This window comes from Denticeps clupeoides, chromosome 2 (genome assembly GCF_900700375.1).
Source record: "Denticeps clupeoides chromosome 2, fDenClu1.1, whole genome shotgun sequence".
Lineage (NCBI taxonomy): Eukaryota > Metazoa > Chordata > Actinopteri > Clupeiformes > Denticipitidae > Denticeps > Denticeps clupeoides.
This window is the reverse complement of record NC_041708.1, coordinates 24,771,876-24,786,756: the sequence shown is the minus strand read 5'-3', so window position 1 is coordinate 24,786,756 and position 14,881 is coordinate 24,771,876. Positions and strand designations below refer to the sequence as shown.

Genomic DNA, 14,881 nt, shown 5'->3' with positions numbered 1-14,881 from the left:
AGCAGCAAAAGCCCTGACCCCGGCGCTCCTGCCCTCCCCAACCTTCACCTGCGCCCCGCCCCCTCCTCCTGCGCCCCGCCCTCCTCGCCACCACCTCCGCGCGCGGCGACTTGTCAACGGCAGCCAATCACGGGCGAGTCCCCTTCTGACACCCAGCGCGACAGAGAGTCACAGCTCTCGCTCTCTCTCTCTCTCTCTCACACACACACACACACAAACGTTACACACGCGCACGCACACACACACACACACACATACACACACACGCGCGCGGACGCTGCGCTGCGCCCAGCGGAGACGGACGGATACACTCTACCGCGCACCCACCGCACCTTGCAGAGGAGCTGCGCTACGGAGGGGCTTCCCGCTGCACCCAGGCCGGCTTTACAGTGAGACGCTGCCTTTATTCTTCTATCCCTCACACTTTCTCTCCACTGCGTTGGTCTCTCTCTCGCTCTCTCTCTCTCTCTCTCTCTCTCTTTGTGTCCGTGATGCCATTTAACGCGCAAAAACGTCTTGACTGTACAGAAAAGCCAACTTATTATTTTTTTTATCGTTCGGGGACGGGGGGATCCTCCGTGCGCCCCGTCTGCGAGGGTCGACCCCCGACTTTGCCAAAGTTTGCCGCGCGGACGCGCGGACGCAGCCCCCAGCCCCGCCGGAGCGTCGCAGCGCGTAGTGCCGAGCCGCGTACCGGAGGCTCGTGTCCGTTATCTGTGCACGCGCACTTCCGTACGATTTACATTATTCATGGTCGCCTCGTTTAGCTCTTTCGGGGTGTAGAGTCGCCCTTAAGCCGAGTCGGCGTGTTCCTTTAAGGGCGACGATGTGCAGATGGTCCCCCGAGGACCGACGGTTCGCCCCGCTTGCGGAGAGCGTGGGTTCCTCGCGGGGACGGGGAGAGCCGTTTTGGAAAACGGGGAATGGAACTTTCCGGTACAGTTTTTTTTTTTTTAAACTATGGCCCACGTTGCACCTGATTTGTCTTTAAAGCACCTGCATTTTAATTGGTAGCGATATGAAGGATAATTACACGAATTATTCTAATTCCCGTTCTGGATACTCAGAAGTCGAGTAACAACAGAGAAGGAGTAGGAGTTGGAGAAGGAGTTGAGCTCAGACTCAGACTTCCCCGCCCTGGCAGCAGCAGCAGCAGCAGCAGCAGAGCGCGCGTCTGTTGTCTCTTGGCGTCTCCACTAACGCGCGTCGTGCGCTTTTACGCGCACCGTTTTGTTTGCGCCTCGCAGATGACAGGATCGCAAAACGTTTGAAACGTCGACCCTCGGCTCCCGCAGTATAAAAGGATGGGTGGGTGGGGGTCGGTAAGCAGTGATTCTGCTCTCGGTATGACCCGGTTTGATGTAGTGGAGATGAAAGAGGGAGCGTAGTGGCGCGGAATCCGCGGAGGATCAAAGTCGCACGGCACAAAAAAAAAATCTAGTAACACGGCAGGTGTTGAATATGCAAAGATGCATAGAGGTGTTGCAACTTCTGTGTCGTGTGTGTCGGGGGAGCGCGCGATGAGGGGTATGGGTGGGGTGGGGATCTGGCGTCATATTGGCTCTATTAAACTGTTACAGAGCATCGGGATTCACAAAGGAGTGATTGTATCGGCATGACCATTCGTGCCGCCATCTAGCTGAATATGACCAGTATTGTGAGCGAGGGGCGAAGAAGAAACACCTTAAAATAATCTACAATTCCAAAAGAACTTCTAACCCAATTTCATAAATTGGCAAATATATTACAATTTTGCTTAATATAACAAATGAATAACTTGATTTCAAACGCTATGTCATTTTTTTTTTTCTGCATATGCATCTCCGATTCTGTTCATGATTGAAATCCCAGTCGGAAAGGTTGTGCTAGCTGGATAATAGAAGGATAATCTTACGGGTAACATATTAAATCGGTGTTTCATGGCCCTGTCCTGTTATTCGGTTCATCCTGTTGAAGAAGGCGCGCTAGGCCTGTAGGTGTCTCTGTCTGTTCCTCCATGCATACACAATGTTTTCAATACTTAAAACTCCACGGTAGCCTGCAACCTGCGGTGGAATGGAGGATGCCCACAGAAAAGGCCGGGCTGGCCGAGCAGCGGCAAGCACCGACCCAGACTGATTCGATTATCGCCGCTCCAGATGGGCAGCGTTATTTCCCTCGTCCGCCTCCGCGGCATTACGCAGCGCTCCGTGCGCGGCATCTGGAGTGAACGAGCGTGCCGTGCCCTCTGACCGCCGCTTTACTCCGCTGTCCCCGTGGACCACACTCACACGCTCACAAACTCAAAGTCCCTCTGAAAGTCGTCCTTCTGAAGCGTTCGAAGCCAGAGTCGGGACACCCAAGGGCTTTTTTGGCTGCCTTTAATGGGCTGAGGCCTGCCTCACTGGCATGTGCTGATTGAGTTGTTTAGAACCTCTCTCTTTATGGCTGTTTATTTATAAATTTGTGTGTGTGTGTGTGTGTGTGTGTGTGCGTGTGTGTGCATTCTTGATTTGATCAATCAGTCCTTATTTGTAAAGCACTTTATACAGCCCTAGTAAGCAAGTCCAAGGTGACAGTGGCATAAAAGCTCCCTGAGTAATAACAGGAAGAAAGACTTGGCAAAGGCAGCCCACCCTCCTCTGGTCAGAACCGGTCCAGACCCACCCTCAGGTTAAATAAATAAATATTGCAATTGCTTTCAATAAGGTTTCATTTATTGGCTGAATAAGACGTAGCAGGTGTGTTTGTCTTCGATTCATTGACAGTCACTTTGCATGCTTGACAGGGTCCTGGATGCAGCGAATCTGTTCTGCAATAGACGGTTCTCAGTTAAGACGTGTAGCATTTTACACTGGGGCAGTGGTGGCCTCGCAAATGAGTAAACAGACCCGTAATCAGAAGGCAGTTCAAATCCCGAACTGCCAAGGTGCCACTGATCAAGGCGCCGTCCCCACCTCCCCGGTCGCCTGTCATGGCTGCCCACTGCTCACCAAGGGTGATGGTTAAAAGCAGAGGACACATTTCGTTGTGTCACTGTGTGCTGTGCTGCAGTGTTTCACAATGGAAATCACTCCACTTTCACTTTATGGCAGTTATCAGACGTCCTTATCCAGAGCGACCTTACTAGTTACAGGACTCTCAGGGTTAAGTGTCTTGCTCAGGGACACGAAGGTAGTAAGTGGGGTATTAACCTGTGACTTTGTGGTCTTCTGGTCCATAGGCGCTACCACCCACAGCACATGTTGTTACATTACCGGTAACAGCCGGGCCCAAGCGTATGACTTTTAGCTAAATCTATTGTGGTTAAAACACTGTTTGAAAGTGAAAGTGAAGTGATTGTCATTGTGATACTCAGCACAGCACATGGTGACACAATGAAATATGTCCTCTGCTTTTAACTGTCACCCTTGGTGAGCAGTGGGCAGCCATGACAGGCGCCCGGGGAGCAGTGTGTGGGGACGGCAGCACCTCAGTGGCAGAGAACCGTCAACCTTCTGATTACAGGGTTGCTTCCTTAACCAAGCCAGGCCACCACTGCCCTCCACTGCACCACTTCCCGCCATGCCATCTGTCTGGATAATGGAATAGGGGCCACCAAAAAGTGACCACATCACACACAAAAAAAGTCATAACCGCACGTGGCTTATTTCATCAGAATCGTTCGTGTTGTTTTGTGCACCCAGTATCTCTCTGTCCTATGAGTTAAGCTAATTGGTTGGTTATGCTACAGTGGCTGTTGGTGCAGAACTGGATAATAGGGTTGGAGCATGATGGGTCATGGACGCTGTCATACTGTTGAGTGCGGATGTTCACGGAATTAACAAGCCTTTCACTTCCCCAATCCATATTCCACTATCCATAATTTATTGTACTTTGAGGCTACTTCTAAATGTAAACTGTGTTCTTTCTTACAGTAAATTCATAGCATGGTAATTAATTGCTGGATGGTAGTAGCCTGGTGGGTAACACACTCACCTTTGAACCAGAAGACCCAGGCTCAAATCCCACTTACAACCATTGTGTCCCTGAGCAAGACACTTAACAATGAGTGTCTGCAGGGGGACTGTCCCTGTAACTACTGATTGTAAGTCGCTCTGGATAAGGGTGTCTGATAAATGGCATAAATGTAAATGCCTTATAAATAGTTCTACAATGTAAATCTCACGTTCCATGGTTTAAGATTAATGCTATATATATATGCTCTCTCTCTCTCTCTCTCTCTCTCTCTCTCTCTCTCTATTTTTTATATTTATATATAATGTACGCACACACATTGTAAAAATAACATTATTTGAATATATATTTTCACATGGTAATCCTGTCTAGGAACACCATGACGTGAAGATAAAAGTCATTTTTAGACAGCTGTGCACTGCCACCACCAATGAAAAGCCTGTCTGGGCCGCGGCCCAACGTCATGTTGCTCTAATTTCTGCTCAATGTCGTCCTCGCCACTCCTGCCCTCCCCTTCATTCCATGCTCGCGCCGAGCCATTCAACATTTTGTGTTATAAGGTGGCTGACACCAGATTTAACAATGGCCAATTACCTCTGCAGCTCGTGTAGGGGGAGTGTAATTACACAGAAAGAGGCGCTCACAAATCAATTATCATGCGCTGTATGGAGGCCGCCCTCAGCCGCGGCAGGAAAATAACTTTATCATTATGGCTCAATTCTGTTAAATGAGGGGCTGGCTGTGAACTCGATGTTCGTTTGATTAGCCTTTTGTGCTTGTGCACGTGTGTGTGTGTGTGTGTGTGTGCACGCACTCCTACACATGTGTGAGTGCCAGGGTGTGTATGATCATGGCGGAAACCTCGTGTAAAAAGTGCACATTCGCTGCTTTCCGCCGGAGATAAATTAGGCTCTTTTCTCTCCCCGTCCCCTGCACGCTGGCTCATTTTTTATCGGGGGCTGCGGGGCTGCGGTGAGTGCGCTGGTACTTGTTGCGGGGCTGGCCTGTTGCGGCTGCTGTTGTTAGGACGATGATGCGAGCGTAAAAATAAATCGGCATTCAAGCCGCCATTATGCGAGATTGTGGGCCTGTTGCTGTGCGTCCAATGTCCGTTAAACAAAGTGGCGAGGAAATGATTCATGACTCACAGATATAATCAGACAAACATTATCCAGTGGAAAGAATAAAGAATAACTAGAAAAGGGGAACACGCTTCATGTTGGCTGATCAGGCCAGTTAAAAGTGGGTAAAGGATGTGATTGGAGGATTAAAAGAGGTTAAGTGAAAGCTAAATGTGGCTTAATTCATTCATTTTGCATAATTACTTTTGTGGAACTGTAAAATGCAAGTCAGTCAGCAGATGGAGGGATGAAAAGGCAAGTGGAGGAGGGCTGAGGGAAGTGGCTATTGTAATGACCTTTCACGGCGGAATGTTGATGATTTGAAACGTCTTCAGTGGTGATTATGCTTGACCGGAAGATGAATGGAAGTCAGTGAGGGGATGGAGGGATGAAAAAGATTAGTGGAGAACAGAAGGATGAGTGCGAGGACATTGAAGCAAGGTTAAACGTGGCTCATTATTTAGCGGCAGGTAAGTGCCTCGGTACCTGTCCCAGGGGCTGAGCTGTTGCAGGGTGCTATTGTTGGACCATGAAGCAAGTGTAAATGAATCAGCCAACCAGCGGCCATTATTTGTACTTTTCCAGTGCCTTCGGTTTTTCCTTCCTTCACATTTACATTTACAGTATTTATCAGACGCCCTTATCCAGAGCGACTTACAATCAGTATTTACAGGGACAGTCTCCCTGGAGCAATTTAAGGTTAAGTGTCTTGCTCAAGGACACAATGGTAAGTGGGATTTGAACCTGGGTCTTCTGGTTCACAGGCGAGTGTCTTACCCACTAGGCTACTACCTTCAAACGATGTCCATCATGACTCCTGGATATGATTGGACAAACGTTAAAAAAAATAACGGCGATAATAATCTCCATTCTGGTGATAACTGCCTGTGGTTGTGGACTATAATGTTGCTATATATATATATATATATATGGTGACATATATATATGGTGACACAATGAAATATGTCCTCTGCTTTTAACTATCACCCTTGGTGAGCAGTGGGCATATATAAAATGGCGGGAGGACTATAATGGCTATATATATTTTTTTCCAGGTGCAGCGTGTAAGGTTTCTCGTTCTCTTAAGCAGCTTAGTTATTATTTGATCATACTGTAGCTCCAGAATGCCTGTGTGAAATGAACATGGAATTAAAATATCTCTCTGCCAATTCAATCAGCAATGTCAATGTAGGTAGCAATATCAATAAAAAAAAACTCCATCGTTCTCAAAACAGTCAAGTGATGTGCGAACCACTAAAACAGGGCAGTCACATGATCTTAGCATGGCCTGGATGACTGGTGTTTGTTTAAAGTGTCAGGCTGTTTTACACACACACACGCACACACACACACACACTAGGCTCAGGTTTCCAACATCGTCTCCTTCTCTTCTTTCTTTGCTTTATCCGTCTCAATCCTGTCTTTCTCTCTTTTCTCTTGAACTTCTTCTCTTTCACTTGTCTTTGTGTCTGTACAAGAGAGGAAAAAAACACACACACAAACACACACACACACACATACACGCACATCTACACATGCCTACGGTTCTGTCGTAAAGTGCACCTCTCTCAGAAAGTCCAGTCGTCCCACCACCCTGCAGCTGATCTGAGAACCTTGCGCTCACCTCCTTCTCTGTGTGTTTGTGTGTTTGTGTGTGTATGCATGCGTGTGTGTGTGCGTGTGTGTGTGTGTGTGTGTATAAAGTGCTGCTAAATGGCCGGAGCAGCGCGTGCAAAGCAGGCGGAATGTAAACAGCGCCTGAGGAGGAACAGCACAGCGGCGGATGACAAGAGGCGGGAGGAGACGCTCTTCTTCTTTTTTTTTTTTTGGTTTCTTTGTTTATTATTACTCATACAATAATTGAAGGGACAAATGGGTGCAGCATATAAATAAAAGTAAACAAACAAACAACAACTGCTATTCAGATGACAACTTCATGACAGAAAAGTACAAACCGAGTGGAGGGAATCTTAGAAAATCTGCTGTAAATTGGCAAACCCTTGCACAGCTATGGCGCAAGTAGTTATTTGGAGGAGTGTGATGGATGCTGCGTGTGTGTGTTCATGCATTTGTGAGTGTGCGTGTGTGTGTGTGAGAGAGAGAGAGAGAGAGACAGTGTCAGTCTGGGGGACACACAGATGGCGGCGGAGTGGGAATTGGCGCTGACACTGACTGACTGGACGGGAGAGAGGTTCCAGCCGAACGAGGCGATAATGACGCGCCACTGCCCCTGTCACCCCGACACGACAGCTCCATCGCCTGCTGCGCCTGCTCCAGCTTGTGTTCAGTGTGTGTGTGTGTGTGTGTATGTGTGTGTGTTAGTTAATTTGATACGGTGCAGAAGTTTGGTCATGTAGCACAGGGTTCGTTTAGAGGAAACCTCCAGGCTGATACTGATGCAGGATGTGGATCGGAGACACATACGCACACTTTTGGTTTTAGATCTTAATAAGCACTCCAGGGGGAGGAGCCTAACCTAAACTTAATTCTAACTCAGAAATGTAAATGTCACATGCATTTTTACTATGAGAATCTACCAAGACCAGAGGTTGACAGTAACAAAGTAGATTTACTTGAGTACTGTACTTTGCTTGAATAGTATTCTTTTCACTTCACTCTAATTGAAATACAAACATAATACTTTTTACTTCATCCATTTCTATCAAGGGTAAAGTGACTTCTTAATTTAAATTGTGAAGTTGGATGTTTTCAGCCGAGAATAAACCAATCAGTTATCAGAAGGGGCACGTCACGTCTGGCGTAATCTTTATAGACGCTGCTATATGGTTGATGCATGTAATTGGTGAATCGTGTCAGAACACCTACCATGCTGTTTCGTGTGGAGGTGCAATTAAAAACAAACAGATTACTTCTTTGTCAGCTTGGTGGCATTTTATTCTCGAACATATCAGCAATTCCTGGTCGGTACTTTAACTTACTTTAACCTCTGGTCAAGACATCAGTCCAGCTGTCGAGTTCCTTCCTTCTGAGAAAAGAATCCACAGACATGTGCGCTTGTGTTTGTCTTTCACACGAGCATCAAAAGTGTGGAAAATTCATGCCAACCAACAGCTAGAATATCGGGTCTACAACTGCTGAAGCTAAATTCTGGTTCTGTTAGAATGCATCTGAGCAACTCATTCTATCAGTTATCACTTTGAAATATATATATATTTAATTCTAGTCTTATAAGAAAGAATCTGCTATATACAGTGTCATTTACAGACAGAAACTGACAATAGGTGCTTGTGGATCAGGTATCTCTGATCGGTTATAGAACCAACCCAACAAGGGAGCTTCCAGGATAACCAAAGTCTTCCTAAAGGGTTGTTTCTCTGGTTTAATTCACACCCCCACTCTAAATTGTGTAGTCGGGCATTGTTTATTTATGTCCCATTCACCACCAACCACAGGGAAATGGAGATTTGTTGTGTGCTCAGGGTTTTTGACACTGCCCTGGTGGGGGATTCCTAGAACCATTGTATGTTTGCCAAAAATGCCAAAAACTTTCACAATGGTGGTGGATAATCTGAAACCGTGGGTAGCTAGCTTCACTGTTAATTGCCCACACTGGAGAGGACTGGCAGCCGAAGCGTGGAGATAGCAAGAAATCAGAGCAAGAAACACTTTATGACATTTTTATATCAGGAGTACCAGCTGCTGTCAAACTTATAAGTCATTATAACTGGAGCCCTTTATTGCCTCAGATCTTTTGCCATTTTTATAATAATAAGTGAAGTGATTGTCACATGTGAAACACAGCAGCACAGCACACGGTGCACACAGTGAAATTTGTCCTCTGCATTTAACCCATCACCCCGAGTGAGCTGTGGGCAGCCATGACAGGCGTCCGGGGAGCAGTGTGTCGGGACGGTGCTTTGCTCAGTGGCACCTCAGTGGCACCTTGGAGGATTGGGATTCGAACCGGCAACCTTCTGATTAGGGGGCCTTAACCGCTAGGCCACCACTGCCCTACTTTTTAGAACCGAAGCGGGGTCACCCAGAAACATGATGTCACTGCTTAACGGGCTGATGTGAAAAAGTTTATCTGGTGTGAAATAAAAAATACAAATCTGAATTTAATCAGGTGGAATTGTGGTAAAAATGTGGGATCTGGAAACAAAGTGGAATGGAATACAATCAGATCGGATTGGATTCCGTTCTGAGTGAGAGGATCGTCTAGAGATCTAGGTCTAGAACGTCTAGAGTGAGAGGAACGTGAGAGGCAGTGGTGGCCTAGCGATTGAGGAAGCAGCCCCGTAATCAGAATCCCGAGCCGTCAAGGTGCCACTGAGGTGCCACTGAGCAAAGCACCATCCCCAGACACTGCTCCCCGGGCGCCTGTCATGGCTGCTCACTGCTAAACAAGGGTGATGGTTAAAAGCAGAGGACACATTTCGTTGCGTCACGGTGCGCTGCGCTGCAGTATTTCACAATGGCACTCACTTCACTTTCACTTTCACTCTGCAACTTCACTACAATGGAGAACACTCAGTTCTTCAGGCTTTATCTTCCAGTTCTGCTGCACCGTCACTGTTCTGCATCGCCCGTGGCTCCGGTGTGTGGTTATGGACGAGCTTCAGCATTTCCATTTTTCATTTGCGTTCCTTGGCAGGTGAGGCGGCACCTCGCCCTGCATCCCCTCCCCATTCAGCACCGCTCTGCGGATGCATTGTGCCGCATTGTTAACTTTTTAATTACCGCGGGCCACAGACACGTTCGCAGACCTTTTGTGAGTTCAGTCGCCTTTTTATCCTGAACCTCGGGGATGGGGGGAGAATGGTGGGGTGCGGGAGGAGGAGCGGAGAGGGTGACAGCTGCCAGGTGAGGAGAGAGTGAAGTGCGAACCAGCGGAGAGACTTGAACGGCCAGGCTGTTACGGTGGTGACGGTGTAGCTGGGGGAAGAACAGAGAAGAACACAATAGCTGTACGTCTCTGTGTGCGCACGCGTGTGTGTGCGCGCGTGTGTGTGTGTGTGAGGGCCACCGGACAGGCTCGTTGTACGTAAGGGTCGGCCTGATGAGAGGCCTTTGTGCTGCGGGGAGACCGTGTTCCGACATGAAAAGTTCATGCCTCTCAGCTCCGGTGGGGACGCGGCACCCACCCTGTCACCGCTAGCAGACAGGTGGATTTGTTCAGGGCCGCGAAGGTGGCCAATTACTTTTTGACTCCGCTGTCCATCAGAAAGGACGAAGGAGGCCCTGTCAGACAGAACTGGCGAGTAAAGGCCGAGCCGACTGTCTAATGGGGCACGGTGACGCACGCAAGGGGAGATGTGTTTCGATAAAATGAAAGGCTCGCCGTGCTCCACGACGCTTAAAAGCCTGTCGAACGAGAAGAGGACCAGAGGAGGGAAGAAAGGGAGTGGCATACAAGCACACTAAGGGTTGAAATAACGTTCTCAGTAGAAAACGATACGAAAATATACAACACGAGACGTGCAGATAAGCCTGGACAGTGCATAAGATAGGATAAGACAGTAAGACAAAAAAGACATAAAACATAAAATAAAGAATATGAGAATAAGATTACAATTTTTTCATACTCAGGGATAAGAAATATCATCAGTTTCATGGTACTTTTAGTTCAAAACATTTTAATAGTACTGCCTGACCTCAGACTTAATGAGTCGAGATTACCGGTTTAATTCTAATCTATAATTTTTTTTTAATATACATTATTTAAAACAATTAAATGTCTTATTCCAAAGGGCTGTTTATTATTCCCCCTTATTCGTGAATGGATCATGCTCACTAAAAAGTTGGGTCGGTGTGTCACGTCTGGGCATCTCCTAGTCAAGACATCAAGTTTCAAACATAAATAAGAACGCCACAGAAAAACTCTCCATGCAGTTAGTCTTTTTTTTTTTTTTTTTATTACAAGGTCACAGACATTTTTGGGAGAATACAGTAAATGCTAATGGTGCCAGGCCTTAATTGCCATCCTAGACAACACACATTCACACTTTCGAGCAATTAGCAATCATAAGGCTGCGCTAATGGGCAAATGATACGTTCGGCCTGTTGGCATGAAAGGCGGACTGCACAAGTAATGACAGGCTGCGAGGTGTTTTTTGCGGTGCTGTCGGTGGTGGAATCTGTAATCGCGCTTGTGGTGAAAGCTGTGACTGTAACATCAGCCGGTGCCTGCTCAATACATTTCTCCCAAACACACACACACACACACACACACACACACACACACACAGACTCATGTATACCCCACGCTCCTGCAGGATGTAATCAATGTGTCCAAAATGCAAATAGTGCACGGAAAGTAACGGACGTGCCTTTTATCTGCTCGCCTGGCGCCGCTGGTTTCAGCAGTCGTGACAAAAGCTCGTCCCCCGACGGGCCGCCCTTGGGGAAGAGCCGGGCTGCTCATTATTCTTTTCATTATTCCGACACTCTGTTTATCCCCTTTACTTAATCAAATGGCCACTTAGGCCATCATCTTAAGTGTGTGTTAGAGGTCTGAGTGAAACCCCCGTGATCTGTGTGTATAATACTTGTTTTAGAAGCAGGGGGTTATGGGTAATGCTGCTGTCGTCCAGCTCAGCAATAGTATAGAAAGGGAGGTCTTCCTGCCCTTTGTGACTCTACGGGTCATGTCAAATCCTTCTAAGGCCGCTTTTTAGGACACAACATTTGAAATCCAGAAATGCCACGGTTCAAATGACTGTGAAATATATATTTTTTTCATAATTTTTGGTAATGTTTACATCTACTAAGAGTAGGCTAAAGCATTTGTGAAGTTTTGAAGTAGATACCGCATCCCAAATTTCGCTCGGCACTCGGCACAGGATTTACGGCCACTGTCAATCATGCCATTTCCAGATAAAGCCCTGTTGTTCACACGGCGTAGGGCTCACAAAGAAGCGGCTGTGTGATGTCGTCATCCATGACCTCATACCATAACCCCGGCCAACCAGACAGCCTCCATGGGGGGAGATGGCAAGCTTTTTGCCTGGTTCACTTTCGGCGTTGGCTTATCGAAACCGCACCAAATTCAATGCTCATGTTCTGTATTCAGCCAGAAACACATTGACTCAGACAGCATCTAAACACATGCTGTGATCAGAGCGATTGTGTATTTTCTCATGGGTTTTTTTCATTGCTTTGGGATTGTCAGGTGTTATTTGAGCGGCGCACCTCATATGCCTGTATCACACATTGATTTTGACAGTGCTGGAGCATCAGATCATCCTGTGTGTGACAATAAGCCATGGGGCACGTTCACTAATGTCACATGTCAGCGTATGTCTTAAGGATTTGCATTTCACAAAAGAATGCAAATGTGACAAATCATATTTAACGGTGATATTATTTTTTTAAAAAAAAGTGATATGCAGCACTCCATGCAGTACATCTGCATCCCTCTAAGGGGGGTAGTGGACCACTACCAACGACACCAGCATCACACAACCACATTCACCTGACGACCCCCCTTGGCATTGTCCCCACCAATCAGAGACCACATACACTCAATCATGCGATGGAACGACTGACAAGCCAACAAATACCAGATGAGCAGGATTACATCATAATTTATCCACTCCCATCTGCGTGTCATTTTTACGGCCCCTCGGAAAACGGGTTTTACATGGGGGGGCTTTAATTGCGGCAGTAAAACGTCTCCGGCTGATACTCTTTAAAGCAAATGAGGCTAATCAGGCTTCTCCGGATCACGCCGCGGTGCTGGCCGTTTCAAGTCCATTATGACGGCTGTTTGGTGCCGTAACGAGGACGGCGAACCTCGGGTGGGCGTTTTTTGCCGGCCCATCCATCTCGTGAACGCACTCAGACCACGACTTCACAGCCGTATCGGTCTTCAACTTTTGGTATAATAACCACTTTCCTACCCCATAAACCAGTGGAGTGATTGGTAGTTGGAAGGAGAGGGAAAGGAAGGTGTAAATCTGCCTCTTTCCCTTCTTCTCAAATTCTTCGAACACATGGTTATAGAGAGCTTGACATTGGCCAATAAAACACAACCTTTTGCGGAATTATTAGTAATAGCGGTTTTGTTGCGTTGTAACACCATCGCTCGCAAGCGCTGGAAAAGCTTCGGGACAAGGGCCTCGTCGCATTTTTCGATAGAGTTGTCACGGGAAATAAAAAAAAATAAACAGACCGGTCAGGCACATGGATTGGAATCTCCTTCCCCACAAATATATAAATAGATATAACATGAAAAAGGCAAGGGTTCGACCGATCGAGAAAACCACCATCAAAAACCGCTCCATTCCCGTGTGCCAAATCGATCGCAATAACACTTCAATAGCTTTGGTCACCTTAGCCATAAAGCAGGGTATTACTTTTTTTAATGCGGCAGGTATTAGACGAGGGGAGAGGGGAAAAAAAAATACCCAAAAAAACGAGAGTAACAGAAAATAGATGAAAAGCGTCGGCTGACCTGAAATCCGAGGAAAAGCATGGGGCGACGGGCAATGAAAAGCGAATGACCTGCGCTCTCCGCGCCGGGGCCCACGGGTTCATGAGGAACGCTGAGGGCCGCCGATGAAATTGGATTGACGCGGCGCTCTTCGTCTGGCTGTTTAGCGGCCCGGCGCTGCCGCGTGCCCCTGTAATGCAGTATTGATTGTTTGTCTGTAATAAAGGGAGAGCGACGAAAAGCACAGAAGCAGAGTGGCCTCGCTTGCCGTTCCCGAGGGAGGCCGAACGCATAAGCAGCCGAGTGCTCGGGCTCTTTTGTTTTTGCAAAGGTTGTGTTCAGGTTGTGCTCAGGTTGTGCTCAGGTTGTGCTCAGGTTGTGCTCAGGTTGCACCGCTGCTCTGCAGGGCGGAGTTCCACTAAAGAATGAGCAAAAAATGATTACACGTGTCAGTATTAAACGGTGGTGCGGTGGGTAGCACTCCGGCCTCATATGTCCAAGGTTTGGGGGGGGGGGGGGGGGGGGGGGGGGGGGTGTAGGTTCCCTCTGGGTTCTGCAGTTTCTTCTTACCACCCGAAGGCATGGCCTCTTGGCGAATCGGTGACTCCAACTTGCCGTGTGTGTCCCTGCCCTGCGCCCAATTTTGCAGCATAGGGTTGAGTGAAAGTGAGTGAGTGAGTGAGTGAGTGAGTGAGTGGGGTAGGTCACCTCAGATCTCTTTCCTATTGGAGGCCTGATGAGAGCTGGTGAGAGGTGACATGAACAGGCCTGATTCGATTTGACCTGTCGTAGGCCAGTGGTGTGGAAAGGCGCGATGTGCTCCTACGTGTCCTACGTGTCTCATGTGTGACTCGGCGGTGGCGCCGATGTTCCGCCGAGTGACATGCTGCTTTATTGTGATCAAAACAGAATGTCTGTCAGGCGTGATTATTGCTGGAAAATGATTTATGGTCTGCGGCGTTCCGACTAGGCCTTATTTTTATATCCGATTATTGATGCGACACAAAGGACAAAAAAAAGTGAAATGCCGCTTGCGTCAAGATAATGTAATACCTGTTGTCTTCATTAGGACACGATTTGAGGTGATACACACGTTGGCTATGACACTAATCATATCAAGTGCAAGATTAGTGTCTGGCTGGCAGAAATTAGCGTGGTGCGCCTTCAGGCCCTCTTCCACGTGTACACCCGAACTTCACAGCAGCTCCAGCATCGAAAATTGGCCCAAAAGGCAACAGCCTGCCTGCTGACTGACTGAATGATGTCAGCGCCTCGCCCCTCCTCCGCAGGGAGCCGAGTGGATCACCGGAACGTCTGGCCCTACACTCCGCCCATTCTCCCCCCGAAGGCTCTGCAGCCATGTGCTGCAGGTCGGTGATCGTGCCTGCCCTTTGAATCCGCTGTTGTTAAAAGTCAGCACTCCCAAGGA

At 47.7% G+C, this 14,881-nt stretch overlaps 1 protein-coding gene across 5 annotated transcripts in view; it reads left to right on the top strand.

Moving 5' to 3' along the window:
- Positions 1-201: 201 nt before the first annotated feature.
- Positions 202-14,881, top strand: part of LOC114784502 (cadherin-6-like) — a 59,383-nt gene continuing 44,703 nt past the window's right edge. For 3 of the 5 annotated variants that reach the window (XR_003748869.1, XM_028969952.1, XM_028969950.1), the window contains exon 1: positions 202-389. The gene's annotated coding sequence lies outside the window, so the exon portion shown is untranslated. The remainder of the gene's footprint in view (positions 390-14,881) is intronic. The other 2 variants (XM_028969955.1, XM_028969954.1) reach the window with 1 other exon arrangement.